We start from the raw sequence: 16,424 nt of genomic DNA, 5'->3' as shown, positions 1-16,424 counted from the left end.
ACCACCCTGCTAAATGCCTTACAGGTGCCCATTCAGAAGATAGAGCCAAAACGAAGAGAGATGAGCAGCGAGTGCTCCCCACCTACTTCTCCCCCTTGCCATTCACGGCTCCTTGGTGTGCAAGAAGCAGCCCTCAGTCACTTAAGACTGTCTTGATGAGGGAGATACTCATGGTGTTTGACTTTATTACAGCCGAGCCAAATCAAATGCACAGGCACTGCTTCCTTAGATGTCTATATTTCACTTAAACTGGGATAAAGCAAAGAAACTGGAATATTGTCTCATCATGCATTCTAAATCAGCCAGGGTAGAAAATAATGGGGAGTTAATCAGATCACTGAAACTCTAATTCACTTGGTATTGATCGGGCAGATTCCTAATGGGACGGCAGACCAATTTCAAATTACAGTAAGCTGACTTGTCCTGGAATACCAATGACCAGGCTGGAGGATGAGCCAAGAGGACCGCGAGCTCTGCTCTCCTGATGCTACCGCCTGGCTGGCAGGCATGAATGCATAATCTGATGCGGCATTTAGCTAATTAATAGGGGATTGATGAAAGGTTTCGTTTTGAAAGCAGCCATCTCACTTGGATAAACGTGGGACCAGAGCCCCATGGGCATGGGTAGTCAGGTCCTTGGAAGGTAGGTATACAATGAAAGCTAATGGAAAGTAATGCAATTAACTCAGGCTTTTAATTATATTAGTCAGTGACTTCATATGAGCCCACTGCATACAGAATGCACTCCTTAACTCACTGCTAGCACTTTTTGATTCATGTCTGAACTGAACTTAAACAGCAATTTGGAGAAATAGATGCAGAGGCGTATTTTATATTAGTTCATTTTCCCTGTGGCTAGCAGTTATTCTGGTACAGAAGAATAAAAATGAGAAAAGGGGAGGAAGGAAGAAGAGGGGGAAAGGAGGCAATGGATAATAATGAACATTTTCTAAACAAGTTAGCTGGAAACTGGTTCTATTAAGATCGGTTGTTACCTTATACTTTCTTTTTTATTTAATTTAAAAAAATTTTATGTTTTTATTTTATTTTGAGAGAGAGACAGAGTGTGAGCAGGTAAGGGGCAGAGAGAGAGGGAGACACAGAATCTGAAGCAGGCTCCAGGCTCTGAGCTGTCGGCACAGAGCCTGACGCAGGGCTCAAACCCACAGACTGTGAGATCATGACCTGAGCCGAAGCCAGATGCCCAACCGACTGAGCCACCCAGGTGCCCCTACTTTATTCTTTCTTACACTTTCAGATTATTTGGCTTGGGTGTATGACCGTTGTATTTACATGTAGGGAGAACAGCCTAAAGACCTAACTGATTAATTTTCACATTTTAGAAACAACCTGCTATACTGTTAGGTAAAATACTCAAATGGATGAATTTGTTCTCATTAAAAATAACTTTTTGGGTTAGCTTCCTTCTTTGACCATCTTTGCCTCTCTCCTGTATGCATCTGTGTGTGGTGCGTGTGCTTGTGTGTGTGCACGCGCATGCAGGTACCTGCCAGGCTGTTTCTTTTCCTGAAGTCGCAGAAATCAGAGCTCCAGGCAGACATATGATAGAGGGAACCTCTGGTGAACAGCTTCCATGCAGTGAGTCACAGACTCTAAACTAGATGCAGACTGATGGACCCCAGACTCCTTGCAAAGAAAACAAAGTTATCTTGTTTTGCCTTATTTTTCAGTCTCCCAACATATCCCTCAAGTAACTTGCTTTAGGAAACGAAACCGGACTTTTGACAACCAGAGCTTTACTGCTTAACCAGAGCAAACTCTTGCTTTCTTATTGAAGGATTTTTCCAAGTATTGACTGAATGTCTTATTACCCCCATTTTACAGAAGAGAAAGCTGAGACACCAATTTTCCAAGTTCATGTATCTCACAAGCCAAGGAGCCTGTACACAAACCCATTCCAAAGTCCAGATCTGTTACCACTCTAACAACCTGGGCTCTAGGCTGAGTTACAGGAAGTGAATGAGGAGAAAAGGGGGAGCATGGACTGCTGTTAATGATAATAGGGTAAATAAATATGGCCTGTTTTAAGTCACTCTGAACGTTACAGACATACACTCCCCATGATAATATCACCTTGGTCAAATTCAGTCCTTATTTCTAACATGGGTGTTATGTAGGTACTCATTTCTGAAATAAACACAATTCCTGAGGGATTCGATAAGTAAATCATAGCATGTCGATATTGTGTAATATTAATTGCTGTTTAAATGATAAAATTATCACCTATGTGATTATGTGGCGGTAATAAAAGATCCAAGAAGGCCAGGATCTTGCTCTCTGTTCTCTGGAGTTACACTTGCTCATGGGAGTCATTAAGTAAGCATTTATTGTGTCAAACAGGTGAGATATTTATATGCAATTATGTTAAGTAAAAAAATAAAATAAAATAATACGTGCACCCATTCATTGATTATAACTGAGTTTTCTGCACAGACTGAAATGTAGATGGAATAAAGATTATCAAAGCATTGGTGGTTTCAGAGTAAATTTTAATAAAATAATAATTAAAAAATTTAGATTGATTATGACCCTCAGCTCTTATTTTAAATGTACAATTTTAAAATTACAAATGCACAAGTTTCTATTATAGCAATGTCACATCTAGGTGCTATGACCTAAAGAAACTCTAACACACCTGTGTGACTCAACAACATTTTAGCTAAAACAAAACAAAACAAAACAAAACAAAACAAAAACAGTACCTAATAATCATCAGTAAGAGAATGATAAATAGTGATGTATAAAAGAGAATACTCTTCAGAAGTTGAAATAACTTGGGGCACGTGGGTGGCTCAATCAGTTGAGCGTCCAACTTCGGCTCAGGTCATGATCTCACAGTTTGTGAGTTGAAGCCCCACGTTGGGCTCTGTGCTGACAGCTCAGAGCCTGGGCCCTGCTTCAGATTCTGTGTCTCCCCCTCTCTCTGCCCCTCCCATGCTCATGCTCTGTCTCTCAATAATAAATAAAAACATTATAAAAATTTTTTTAAATAAAAAAAAGAAGTTGAAAAAACTTAATTAGGTTTACATGAAGCAACATGAATATCAAAACCAGTGTTGATTTTTAAAAATCTACAAAGGTATACATACAGTACATAACATTTATGTAAAATTTTAAAATGCTCAAAGCAATACTATTTATTGTTTAAAGATAAGACATATGTAGCAAATGTTTTAAAAGATGGACAGTAAAGTTTTTTTAATGTGGTAAAATGTTAATACAGAGGTGTGAGCTCCCATGTGTCTATTTTATATTGTTCTCCATACTTTTTTGTGTATGTGAATTACATAATGTGTATAGTTGAATAATCTTAATGGGTGAACATTCAGTATTTTAATATAAATAAAATAATATTTTTGACTTGAACATTACCTTGCAAATCTTTAAAAAATTTATTGCCTTTCCAGATACTTTACTCACTTTATTTGAGTATGCATTTAAAAATATCTGTGAGGAGAAGGGAAAGTCTTCTATTCTTTGATGGAAATTATACCTAGAGTAGTCCGTATGCTTTTGCACTGGCTTGTATAAATATAATATGTCTAATAGGACTGAATGAGGACACCAGAAGCAGTGATCACTAGAGAACCCAAGGTAGTGGACAGAAGTGAGAGCCAGAACCAAGAAGGTCAAATCAGTTTCCTAAGAACATATCACCTACATGAAAATCACTGGGATGATAATTAAAGAAATTCTTAGGCCTAACCCCTCATGTCTTTAATTATAAAATTAACCAGGGTAGAGCCCAAGAATCAGCATTTGTAATAAAAATTCTCCAAATGATTCCCATGCACACTGAAATTTGAGAACCACTGAGTTAAGTCAATTCAGTGGCTTCAGGGCATTTCTCTGAGGCACCTATAAACTGGTGGTTTCCCTTGAATTAAGAACCAAAACTCATTGAAAAGTCTAGGAAATGTGTGAGCTTTTTGAATGAGGAAAGGGACAAATCTGCAAGCATTATGAAAATGAGAAAATAGAAGGCAAGCACAAAGCCTATAAAACTGATTTTAGGATGATACAGCCAACCAAAGACGATGCTCAGATGTTTGCCTGGAATAATAGATGGGGAAAGTCTGCTTATATTAAGGGTACCATTAGCGTTACCAACAAGCTGCTGGATATACAGCTAACAAAATCAAAAGGACATTTTAACTGATGTAAAATGCCTAGCCCTATGCTTGGTTTATACTACCTAGCCAATACATTATGCTGTGGTGATGGCCAGTTGGTCAGGCCAAAGAAAAGGATGCTATGGAAGCTTAGCAAAAAAGACAAAAAGAAAAAAAAAAAGTCTGGATCAGTGTAGGATGGTCTGAAACATAGGAGAAGAACTTCTAAAGAGAGACATGCAAAAGAACAAGGGCTTTTCTCAGCTCTCAGCTAATGAAATCCCGCAGAGGAGCAAGGAGGCATTAACACGGGCTGCAAGAATAGCTGAGAACATTAGAAGCCAAGCCCACAAGGGCCTTTATCACAGAGCAGAGCAGATGAACTGAGTGGGTAGGAAAACTGGGATGCAGATCCTGAAAGGGACCGAAATGGCTCTGGAGTGGTACCAACCCACACCTCGCTAGGGCTACAACTGACATTCAACCTAGACAGGCAGATTTTGTAGACCATCAAGAGGCTTCCAACACCAGATGCTTCTGCAATTACAGCAAAGAAATCAAGTGTAGGACTGTAGACCGGGAACCAGTGCTAGGAAGATTTTATAAGATTTAAAGATAAAGATATAAAGATTTAAGGATGCCGTGTTTTGTCCATGTTTGTTATTTTTGTACCTCTGTTTCTTCACAGTGATTAAAAGTAAAACCCTAAAAGGGGCACCTGGGTGGCTCAGTTGGTTAAGAATCCAACTTTGGCTCAGGCCGTGATCTCACGGTTTGTGAGATCCAGCCCCACATCGGGCTCTGCACTGGCAGCACGGAGCCTGCTTCAGATTCTCTGTTTCCCTCTCTCTCTGCCCTTCCCCGGCTCACACTCTGTCTCTCTCAAAAATAAAAAACTAAGTATTTATAAAACAAAAACAAAAACACGTACTTTACTCTATGGGAAACCTTAGGGAAAATGAGTGTTTTTCCCCACAACACAAAGGTTAGGAGAAGCTCTTGTTGGAAGAATTCAATTGATCAAATAAAGACTTGCTTACAGAAATCAGACTGAGGAACTGAGGCTATAAGTTGTTGAAAGATAAACTGAGGCATATTAAAAATTGTAAGAGTTTATCTGAGCAAAAATCAATTTGAATCAGGCAGCACCAAATGGGAACCGGTTGGCAGTGTTCCACCAACAGGAGCTGGGAACAAGACTTTTATAGAGAAGAGATGGGAGTTAAGCATGGAAATTATTTGATTGACTATAGCCTAAGTGGTTGCATTATTTGGGAAAGCCGAGTTGGCTATTTGTGATTGGCTGTACTTAGGTTTCAATTTCTTAACTTTGAGGCATTTGGAGGCTTTGGTTTTGGCTTGGTTATGTAGACTGCTATGGCATTAAAGCTACCTCAGTCTAGGGGCGCCTGAGTGGCTCAGTCAGTTAAGCCTCTGACTTCGGCTCAGGTCATGATCTTACGGTTTGTGGGTTCGAGCCCCACAATGGGCTCTGTGCTGACAGCTCAGAGCCTGGAGCCTGCTTCAGATTCTCCCTCTCTCTCTCTGCCCCTTCCCTGCACACACTCTCTCTCTCCCTCTCTCAAAAATAAATAAATGTTAAAAAAAAATTAAAAACAAAAAACAAAAAAAGCCACCTCAGTCTAATGGCCTCTTTGTTTAATTAATTTAGCAATGTAAACCTAGAAACCCCTTTATAACTTTTGCTAAATGTACTCAACTAAGATGGTAAAGATAGTATAGTTTCAAATACATCAATTATTTTTTTAAGCTTAGATTATTAATTACTTGTATTTATCCCAAATCCCTTTTTTCTTACCTTGAAACCCTCCAAGATCTCACTCCCAAATTACAATAAAATATTGAAAATTAGCTTTTGGTTTTCGTTTGTCTGCTGTAGCCTATATTCTTATACTGCTGGAGGGAGGCCTTCCAGCACCCTCTGCTCCACCTCCCCACCTCTCCACTCCCACCCCCTGCCTCTTAAACACTGTAGATCTTTACCTACTGTTCACAACACAGGCCCTAATGATTTTCTTAATTTTTTTCTTTGTTGTACAAATTATAGATTTAACAAAAAACAAACTCCTGGCTCAACTTTGAGGAAGAGCCTACAGTGACCACCCTCCTTGTTCTCCCAACCAATGCTCGATTCACTCACCCTTGAGTATATTGTACTTGAGATCCGTACAACTTTAGACTAATCTGTAAGTATTTACAATTTGCTTTTCCTGGGTGGTAGGCAATATTAGTAACATGATGTTCAAGCACCAAGAGAGAAATTCTAACTCAATGATTGCTGTAAATGTGTTTCAGTGAGACTTAGCATAATGTGACCACTCGAATAGGGAGTGACACCAGAAGAACGAGTTAAAGCAAGAGCCCCAGAGGACTATGAATTCTAATGCATTCCAATTCCTTATTTCAAGATCCTTCATGAGAAGAAAGAATATAGAAGTAAATGCACATATACTGCAACGCCCTGGGTATCTCTCATGGGGGAGGGGGTAGAAGGAAAGATTACTGCATCACTTCCTGTCTTCTAAGTCTTTTTCCTGTTCCAGAAAATGGCTTTAACTTTTCAGCAGGATGAAGTTTTAATTGCCATGGGCTTTCTTTTTTTTTTTCTTTTTAATTTTTTTTTTTTAACATTTATTTATTTTTGAGATACAGAGAGACAGAGCATGAACGGGGGAGGGGCAGAGAGAGAGGGAGACACAGAATCGGAAGCAGGCTCCAGGCTCTGAGCCATCAGCCCAGAGCCCGACGCGGGGCTCGAACTCACGGACCGTGAGATCGTGACCTGAGCTGAAGTCGGACGCCTAACCGACTGCACCACCCAGGCGCCCCATGCCATGGGCTTTCTTAATCATGCTATATTCCATATCTCACCCATAATGGAAAGGGATTTTGTGAAAAAGAAAAACAATTTCTCCTCCATCTCTTTTCCTGCCTCTCTTTGTGAGGCAAAAATAGAACCATTACTGCTACATAGTATGTTTTTTTATGAGCATGAACCTATAAAACTGTCTTTTCACTTATTATAAAAGTATTTTTCTCCACTTGATTGCCTCTGACTTTTTATCCTTTTCCATTCTTCTATTGCAAGGGAATCCACTATATACTCTCAATGTCCCTCTGGTAAATACACTCTTTTACTGGGTCTACTGTGAGTTACTTCTCCTAGTGATTTGCCAAACTGGTTCTTTAGTTACATTCCCACATGTCCAGTGCCTCTTCCAAAATAAATTCTTTTAAAACATCTGAATATTTGCTGATAGTAATGTCCATTTTAACAGTACAAAAGAGATTTCACCAGCTGACACAGAAATTCTAGAGTAAACTATCAGGAAATGATATCAATAGGGCCAAGAATTCATTTTTTTAAAGAAATTGGACCCTGTCTGTTAAAGATATAATGTAAAATGGTAAAAGGCAACAAAGTAGTGATAAAGGTAAGACTCATAGAACACACAGATGGCAAGAAAGGGACAAACTAACAGGCTTCAACTTGAACCCTAGGATTCAAGTCAGTGGATAAATTCTCTCCTCTGTCTTATATGTTCTGTGTTATTAAGGGAGCACTCAGAGTTTTATATTTTAATCTAGAATTCAAAGATCTTCAAGTGAATTCTGCCTCTGGTGAAGGCATCAGTATGTAATCTCATAATGTCCCAGAACCCCTGGATAGTAAGAACATAGCAGGAATGACTATTCAGGTTACTGTTGCCCAGTCTCTCTCTTCTAAAGTATGAATTACCAAGAAGAAATTCATCACCTGAATTCCTCTTTTATCAACCATGCCTACTAGAATAGTGTGTTTATCAAAATCCATACTCTCCAGGGAGGCAAACTTTAACGGATCCATGGCCATTAAACTCTGAAGATTTTGAAATCATGGCAACATATTGTATTAGTCAGCACAAGCTATGTCATACTATAGTAACAAGTAACTCCCCCAATCTCATTAGAGTAACACAACAGAAGTTCATTATTTTGCTTGTGCTACATGTCTAAGGCAGTTTGGTAAACTACATCCTAAGCAGTCATAGAGTGTCCCCGGATGAGAGTGGCTCCATCTTCTTGTGACATTGCCATCTCAACATGTGGCTTCCTGTATTTCTGAGGCAGAAAGCAAGAGAGCCAGACAGTCGTGCAGAGGACTTTTTCCTGTGCACATGTCAATTCTGCCACCAATTCACTGAAGTGAACCAGCTACAAGGCCCTACCTAACTGCAAAGGACCTGTGGAGGGTAGATTTCTGAGTACCCATAAAAGACTAATCATTCTACCATCTGTGTATGGTACGTTTCACCTAAACAATATTTCATAAGGAAAGCTCTCGTGTACTTATAGCTTTTTAAAAAATGTCCCCTATGGTAATCAGTTTTCCAAAATCTTCATTCTTTAACTCATTCTAGATATGGCAAATTCTTAACTACAATTAAAATTTTTGAATTTTTGTATTAACTTTTTAACAATTTTAATGTTTATTTTTGAGAGAGAGTGAGCAGGAAGGGGTAGAGAGAGAGGGACATATAGGATTTGAAGTGGGCTCCTCACTGAGAGTGGAGGGCCCAATGCAGGGCTTGAACTCATGAACTGTGAGATCATGACCTAAGCCAAAGTCGGACACTCAACTGACTGAGCCACCCAGGTGTCCCTATATTAACTTTTTTTTATTAACTTGTTTTATTTTTTTTTTAATTTACATCCAAATTAGCATATAGTGCAACAATGATTTCAGGAGTAGATTCCTTAGGGCCCCTTACCCATTTAGCCCATCCCCCCTCCCACAACCCCTCCTGTAACCCTCAGTTTGTTTTCCATATTTATGAGTCTCTTCTGTTTTGTCCCTCTCCCTGTTTTTATATTGTTTCCCTTCCATTACATTCATCTGTTTTGTCTCTTAAAGTCCTCATATGAGTGAAGTCATATGATTTTTGTCTTTCTCTGACTGACTAATTTCACTTAGCATAATACCCTCCAGTTCCATACACGTAGTTGCAAATGGCAAGATTTCATTCTTTTTGATTGCCGAGTAATACTCCATTGTATATACCATACCACATCTTCTTTATCCATTCATCCATCAATGGACATTTGGGCTTTTCCAGACTTTGGCTATTGTTGATAGTGCTGCTATAAACATGGAGGTGCATGTGTCCCTTCAAAACAGCATACCTGTAACTCTTGGATAAATGCCTAGTAGTGCAATTGCTGGGTGGTAGGGTTGTTCTATTTTTAGTTTTGTGAGGAACCTCCATACTGTTTTCCAGAGTGGCTGCACCAGTTTGCATTCCCACCAGCAGTGCAAAAAAGCATCCTCACCAACATCTGTTGTTGCCTGAGTTGTTAATGTTAGCCATTCTCACAGGTGTAAAGTGGTATCTCATTATGGTTTTGATTTGTATTTCCCTGATGGTGAGTGATGTTGAGCATTTTTTCATGTGTCTGTTAGCCATCTGGATGTCTTCTTTGGAGAAGTGTCTTTTCATGTCTTTGGCCCATTTCTTCACTGGGTTATTTGTTTTTTGGATGTTGAGTTTGATAAGTTCTTTATAGATTTTGGATACTAACCCTTTATCTGATATGTCATTTGCAAATATCTTCTCCCATTCTGTCAGTTGCCTTCTAGTTTTGCTGATTGTTTCCTTCACTATGCAGAAGCTTTTTATTTTGATGAGGTCCCAATAGTTCATTTTTGCTTTTGTTTCCCTTGCCTCTGGAGATGTGTTGAGTAAGAAGTTGCTGCAGCCAAGATCAAAGAGGTTTTTACCTGCTTTCTCCTCGAGGATTTTGATGGCTTCTTGTCTTACATTTAAGTCTTTCATCCATTTTGAATTTATTTTTGTGTGTGGTGTAAGAAAGTGGTCCAGGTTCATTCTTCTGCATGTTGCTGTCCAGTTTTCCCAGAATCACTTGCTGAAGAGACTGTCTTTATTCCATTGGATATTCTTTCCTGCTGTGTCAATGGTTAGTTGGCCATACGTTTGTGGGTCCATTTCTGGGTTTTCTATTCGGTTCCATTGATTTGAGTGTCTGTTCTTGTGCCAATACCACACTGTCTTGATGATTACAGCTTTGTAATATAGCTTGAAGTCCGGGATTGTGATGCCTCCTGCTTTGGTTTTCTTTTTCAAGATTGCTTTGGCTATTCGGGGTCTTTTCTGGTTCCATACAAGGTTTGGGATTGTTTGTTCTAGCTCTGTGAAGAATGCTGGTGTTATTTTGATAGGGATTGCATTGAATATGTAGATTGCTTTGGGTAGCATTGGCATTTTAACAATATTTGTTCATCCTATCCAGGAGCATGGAATCTTTTTCCATTTTTTGCTGTCTTCTTCAATTTCTTTCATAAGCTTTCTATAGTTTTCAGTGTATAGATTTTTCACCTCTTTGGTTAGATTTATTCCTGGGTATTTTATGGTTTTTGGTGCAACTGTAAATGGGATCGATTCCTTGATTTCTCTTTCTGTTGCTTCATTGTTGGTATATAGGAATGCAACCGATTTCTGTGCATTGATTTTATATCCTGCAACTTTGCTGAATTCATGAGTCAATTCCAGCAGTTTTTTGGTGGAATCTTTTGGGTTTTCCATATAGAGTATCATGTCATCTGCAGAGAGTGAAAATTTGACCTCCTCCCGGCCAATTTGGATGCCCCCTATATTAACTTTTAATTGAGATATTCATATATAGTGAAATCATTCACACTAAGTCTATAGTTTAATGACTTTTGGTAATTACATATACCACCACCACAATCAAGGCACAGAATAGTTCCCTTACCTTTCGTGCTGCCCCTCTGCAGCCAGTCCGAACCCCAACTTCACCTCTAACCCCAGGTAACCATTAATCTCTTGTTAGTCAATGTAATTTGGAATTTTTTGAATTTATTTTGTAGAATTTGTTTTATTATCCAAAAGTGAAAATGAGAAGTCTTTTGTTACCTTTTGGAATTCGGACAGGCAGATTGATAAATATGCAATGTTACTTATTATTCAGTGTTTTCACCATATGATTCAATAGCAGTCCCTTGCAGCCAAATAATAAAAATGTACAGCCCAACACACTTTCAGAAGACAACATCCTTGGGACTTATTTGTTTACAATATGCCCATTGGCTTCCCCTATCACATGCTCTGTCATGGTGTTGAATAGAAGAGCTCCTTCCACTTTGTGTCTAAAATACTATCAAAATTGAGTTAAAAGGAATAAATAGGGGAGCTTAGGGGGAGATCCTCCAAATTTGCTCTGGGATGTATAGAAAAACTATTGTCTTCATTGATGACAATAGTTAGGGATGGATCAACACATGTGACTCTGTGTGTCTATATGTGTGTTTGTGTGTATGTGGGGGAGGGTCACTACAGGGAGCTACGACAAGGATTCATTGCACTGATAAAAATTCCCTTTCCTCCTCCCTCATCACAGAGCTGTGACAAGGGATCACAGTAAATCCAAGCTTGGGAAATGAGCTGTGTCAGCCCTCCAGTCAGTGGGCACTGCAACAGGAGGCTGTCAAAGCCCCCGAGACCAGGTAAGTTACCCATCCCTTTCAAACCCAATTGTAATTTGTTCTTCCCATATTGCAGCGAGAGGAAAAGTTGTCAGGAAGGGATTTGCCACAGGGCTTTGGGCATGCACAGTAGTGGTTGGTGGCTTTGTATTAGGGCACCGTAATGGCAGTCGACAGGGAAATTGCTGAACCAGCACAAGTGCAAAGGGCACAAGTAATATCATGCTCCTGTATGCTTCCTTGAAAGAGAGAGAAGGCAGCTGTTTATGCTCCTGGAGAACCAAATAACTAGGGGCAGAGTGCAGATGGTGCTAGTACAGGAGCAAGGCGTGAGAAGCAAGTGTCTTCTGACTTCAAGTGAAGGTCATTGTGTGGAGATTTGCTAATACTCAAAGCACTGTCTCCCAGAAATTTTCATGGAAATCATACCTTTCTGTCAGCAGCACTGCCAGTGTCAACAACATCCCATCCTGATTAAAGCATTCATCTTTTCCTTTAATGGTTCAACAAATATTTTGTGAGTACCTGCTCTCTGCAAGGCAAAATATAGGGGTCAAGAGATGAGCGCCACATCCAATGGTTGTGTTTTGCCAGGCAGACCTATAATATTATAATAATATAAAATAATAATATGTAATATTATTTGCCTTCACCTTCCCTTTCCCTTTTCCTTCCCTTGCCTGCTGCAACATTATTCCATTTCCCTTTCTCCCATCTTTACCTTTCCTAAGAACCTTCACCATAGCTCCTACTCATGATGTGTTCTAGACCAGCACTGTCCAAAAGAACATCGGGCAAGGCTGGAAATGTTCTATTTCTGCGCTATCCAATAGACCAGTCATTACCCACATTTGACTACTGAGTAATACTGAAACAATGAATTTTTAATTTTATTTCATTTTAATTCCTTCAAATTTAAGTAGCCACAGGGGGCTAGTGGCTGCTGCACTGAACATTACTGTTCTGAACATTTTCTATTTCCCTGTCTTTGCCTGTGCCCCAACACTCACCTTGTCTATCTTTCTTCTAAGCAGCAATGAGTTAATATGTTAACTTGAAGCATTAAGGAGTATTTCAGTGAATACACAATACTCTCGGGTACGGGATTAGATGGCATCCCCTCCCCCCGACAAATTCATGCCTTTCCTAGAACCTCAGATTGTGATCTTATTTGGAAATAAGTTTATTGAAGATGTAATTAATTAAGATGAAGTTATACTGGAGTGGAGAGAGCCCTCAATCACATATGACTGGTGTCCTTAAAAGAAGAGGAGAAAACATAAAAATAGATAAACAAACAAACAAACAAAAGAGAGAGAGAACACCATGTGATGACTGAGGCTAAGACTGGAGTGATGTATCTAGAAAGCAAGAAACACCAAGAATTGTGCGGCAACACCAGAAGCTAACAGAAAGCATGGAACATATTCTCCTCTAGAGTCTTCAGAAAGAGTATGGCCATGCTCACACCTTGATTTCAGACTTCTATTCTCTAGAGACAATGAATTGTTGTTGTTTTAGAACCCCTAATTTATGGTAATTTGTCACAGCCACCCCAGGAAACTAATCACTTAGGATGGCTCACTTGCCTTCAACCTTGTATCATTTAATAAGGGCTTTACGGGCTTAAATTTGACACCAAAGTGAAATGGCAAAAGTGTAAGACTCATGGTAGAGTGACCAGCAGTCAGGATACTTAAGAAAATTGAAGGCCAGATGGTGCCTTGCTAAAATGAGAGCTTCCCATTTCTTCCCTTCTAGGTTTTCTTTCTAACCAGACTTTACCTCAGAAGTCTTTTTGCATAATGTAAGACTTCTTTTTGAATAAAACATGTGACTTAAGTCTTAGAAGGAAGCCTGGCTTCTGTCTGCAGCCCATTACTGAGCTAGGCCGTGATGATCACATTAAGAAAATAAAGCATCATTCATCCAGAGAAAAAACATGACAAGCAATGATGTATTATTCCTAAAATGTAACATTCCTGAAACATCTTTCCTAAAATCCATGGAAATACATACACACATATGTGTATGGATATTATCTGCAAGCACAAATGTGTGTATAAATGTGGGTATGTATGAGTATATACTATATGTGTGCATCATGGAAGTGAAATCTATTTTCCCTTAATGACTGAGTGTTCCTTTAGGGAAGCTGGAATCCCATAATGACTCCTCGAGAGTGAACAACAGACCTACCTCTCAAAGAAACAGCTTTTCATAAGTTAAGTATATATTGAAGTCAACTTTGAGGACACGATCAAGATGAACTAGAAATGACCCAACAGATAGTCAAAGGTCTGAAGACCCACATTTCTACACCCTACCTCTACCCCTGTTGAGGAGGCCAAAAATTTAGAGAAAACCCATATCCAGCATACCACAGTCTGCTCCTCTCCTACAGAGCCTTGGATTATTTCCATAAACATGTTTTGACCATAATATTCAATCAGATATGTCCATTTCATAGGTTTTCAACATTCAGGAAATACAGAATATTTTGCAGACAAGGTTTTTGTTGTTTGTTTGTTTGTTTGTTTGTTTTTACCTCCGGGAGATCTCAGGAACTAGTGACCGGCTCTTTAGATTCACTTGAGTGAACATACCTGGTGAGGGAAACCAGAGATTTACCAGAACCCACATAAGTAGGTTGAGGAAGCCAGTAGAAACCTCTCTCTCAGGAGACCACACTTAGACTAAAGAAACAGCTGCTTTTATTATACAGGTACACCTGGGAGAGGCAGTGAAGGAATGAAAACCTTTTCCTAAGGCAGGAAAGACCTTATTAGACCATAACTGATGGGCTCCAAGAAAGGTTGCAGAGAATGCCACTGCATCTCAGAGGGTTTCATGGCGTTCCCATAAATTTCACTGATGACATTGATCCCAGGCCTGGAGTGAACCTTTGTGGGAGATGCGTTGTTAGGCTTCAGTGGATTCCTTCTCTTTTCCAGAACGCTATATATCAGCTATAAATTGTTATTGATAAATGTTGGGGCCCAATTCTAGTGTTCTCAGAGGTTGTACAGCCCGAAAACATCCCACATTGTGCTAAGGACTGAAAAAGAACAGATCATCTGACAGGTTTGTCCACATCTATTGGGAGCTTGACAAGGAGCAGGGTATTCAGTCTCCCAGGATAAAAGATCATCTATCCACATAGCTGATACACATTTGCCCCACACAGCGCTTCTATTTCAACCCTCTGATAACCATCAGCATGCTCTACAAGGGAGCTTGGGCTTTGTTACTTGCCTGTTTTTGGTGAGTTTCGAGCTTTGGGGGTTCAGTGCCCAGTCGTTCTGCTATTATCAGACTCCTATTGGGGATCTGCCACTGACCAGAAAAGAGATTTTCATGAGAACAATTGTACTGTAGACTGAGAAATACCTATAATTCTAGTTGGAGGTGCAGGGATGTGATGAAGAATTATATGAAGAAAGTGAATACAGGGTAGACAATCTTATTTCCTAGAAGGCCCTGATTTTTATTCAGAAGGCAATGTCTATCGATTCTGTATAAAGACAGGGCAACTTTTCCTTTATTGTGTGTGACTAAGATATATAAGGCTCTTTTCGTGCATGTTTCAACACTACGACTGCAAAGGAGAACCAATGCACTCCAAATAGATGGATCTCAGTGCCGTGCAGACGATGGTGAAGATGTGCACGGGGATGATGTGTTTATTTAGCAGGACCCTGGTCAACATTCTGCTTTAATAGCTTTTCTTTACTTACTGAGGCTTTGGCTGTGAATTAGGCATTTGGCCTCTGAAGTCCTATTTTCCTACAAATATACCTTTCTCTCTCCAATCCACATGAGGGGGCACATTTTTAAGTCAGTAAATTTAAAAATTCCCCATTTTCATTACTTGGATTTATTTAACTTATCACTCTTCCCTAAAACCTTTTAACTTCTGTCATCGAAAATCTAAATCACAGATTTGAAAATACTGGGACCATGTTGTAGATATAACTGAGCTATTTTAGAACTTAAAATGGGGTACGGCGCACAACCATGATATTACAATGTATATTAAAGTGTATTTCGTGTTTTAAAATCTTTTTATCGGAGAGAATCATACACATGGTAATATAAATAACAACAGAAGGAATTTAGAATTTCCTGCTTGGAAAACACTAGTAATCATTATTTTGCTCCTTAAAATATGTGAATGTTTTGATTTTGGAATTTGACTTCCAGAATGTTTTAATATATCATATAATGCTCTACCACTTTTAGCTTGGCATTTCAAAAAGTAATAGGGTATCTAAGATTGCTTAATAAGCATCTCAATTATTTATTAAGATTAATGGAGATGTATGCACAGTTTAAGAACAAATTGAAATTACTTATTATACTTGAATTTATGATTGCACAGCTCTGAAGGCAGAATAATCACAAGTCAAGCACCACAACTTAAAAGTGTAGGGAATAATATATTATTAACAGCTGATCCTACAAATAACTAAGGAGTAGTATAAACAGTGGTTAAGAGCAAGAATCAGGACACCAGAGACATCCAGATTTGAACCCTTGTTCTGCCACCTAGTGGCTGTGTGAGGTAGAGCCTCAGTTTTCTAATGCATAAAATGGGGATAATAACACCTCCCAGAGGTGGTTGCTTTTGTGTGAGAGTCAAATAAAATAAGCTATGTAATGTACTTATCATGGTGTATAACACATAGCAAATACTTAGTATTTTGTAGCTAGCCCTTTTCCAATATTCATGATAAAAATAAAACATTTAAGAGTATCTCTAGGTATAC

General features: G+C 39.1%; 1 long non-coding RNA gene across 7 annotated transcripts in view; it reads right to left on the bottom strand.

The window, feature by feature from the left end:
* LOC132692349 (uncharacterized) overlaps positions 1–16,424 on the bottom strand; it is a 202,127-nt gene that overhangs the window by 48,966 nt on the left and 136,737 nt on the right. For 6 of the 7 annotated variants that reach the window (XR_014137604.1, XR_014137600.1, XR_014137599.1 and 3 more), the window contains 2 exons: positions 14,907–14,991; positions 12,085–12,183 (listed from right to left, as the gene is read on the bottom strand). This is a non-coding gene — a long non-coding RNA (uncharacterized LOC132692349). Of the gene's footprint in view, positions 1–1,483; positions 1,648–12,084; positions 12,184–14,906; positions 14,992–16,424 lie in introns of those variants that run through there. The other variant, XR_014137602.1, reaches the window with a different exon arrangement.

Source organism: Panthera onca, chromosome B1 (assembly GCF_046562875.1).
Source record: "Panthera onca isolate mPanOnc1 chromosome B1, mPanOnc1 haplotype 2, whole genome shotgun sequence".
In the NCBI taxonomy this organism is placed as follows: Eukaryota; Metazoa; Chordata; class Mammalia; order Carnivora; family Felidae; genus Panthera; species Panthera onca.
The sequence above is the reverse complement of the archived record's forward strand: the minus strand, read 5'-3'. Positions and strand labels throughout refer to the sequence as shown.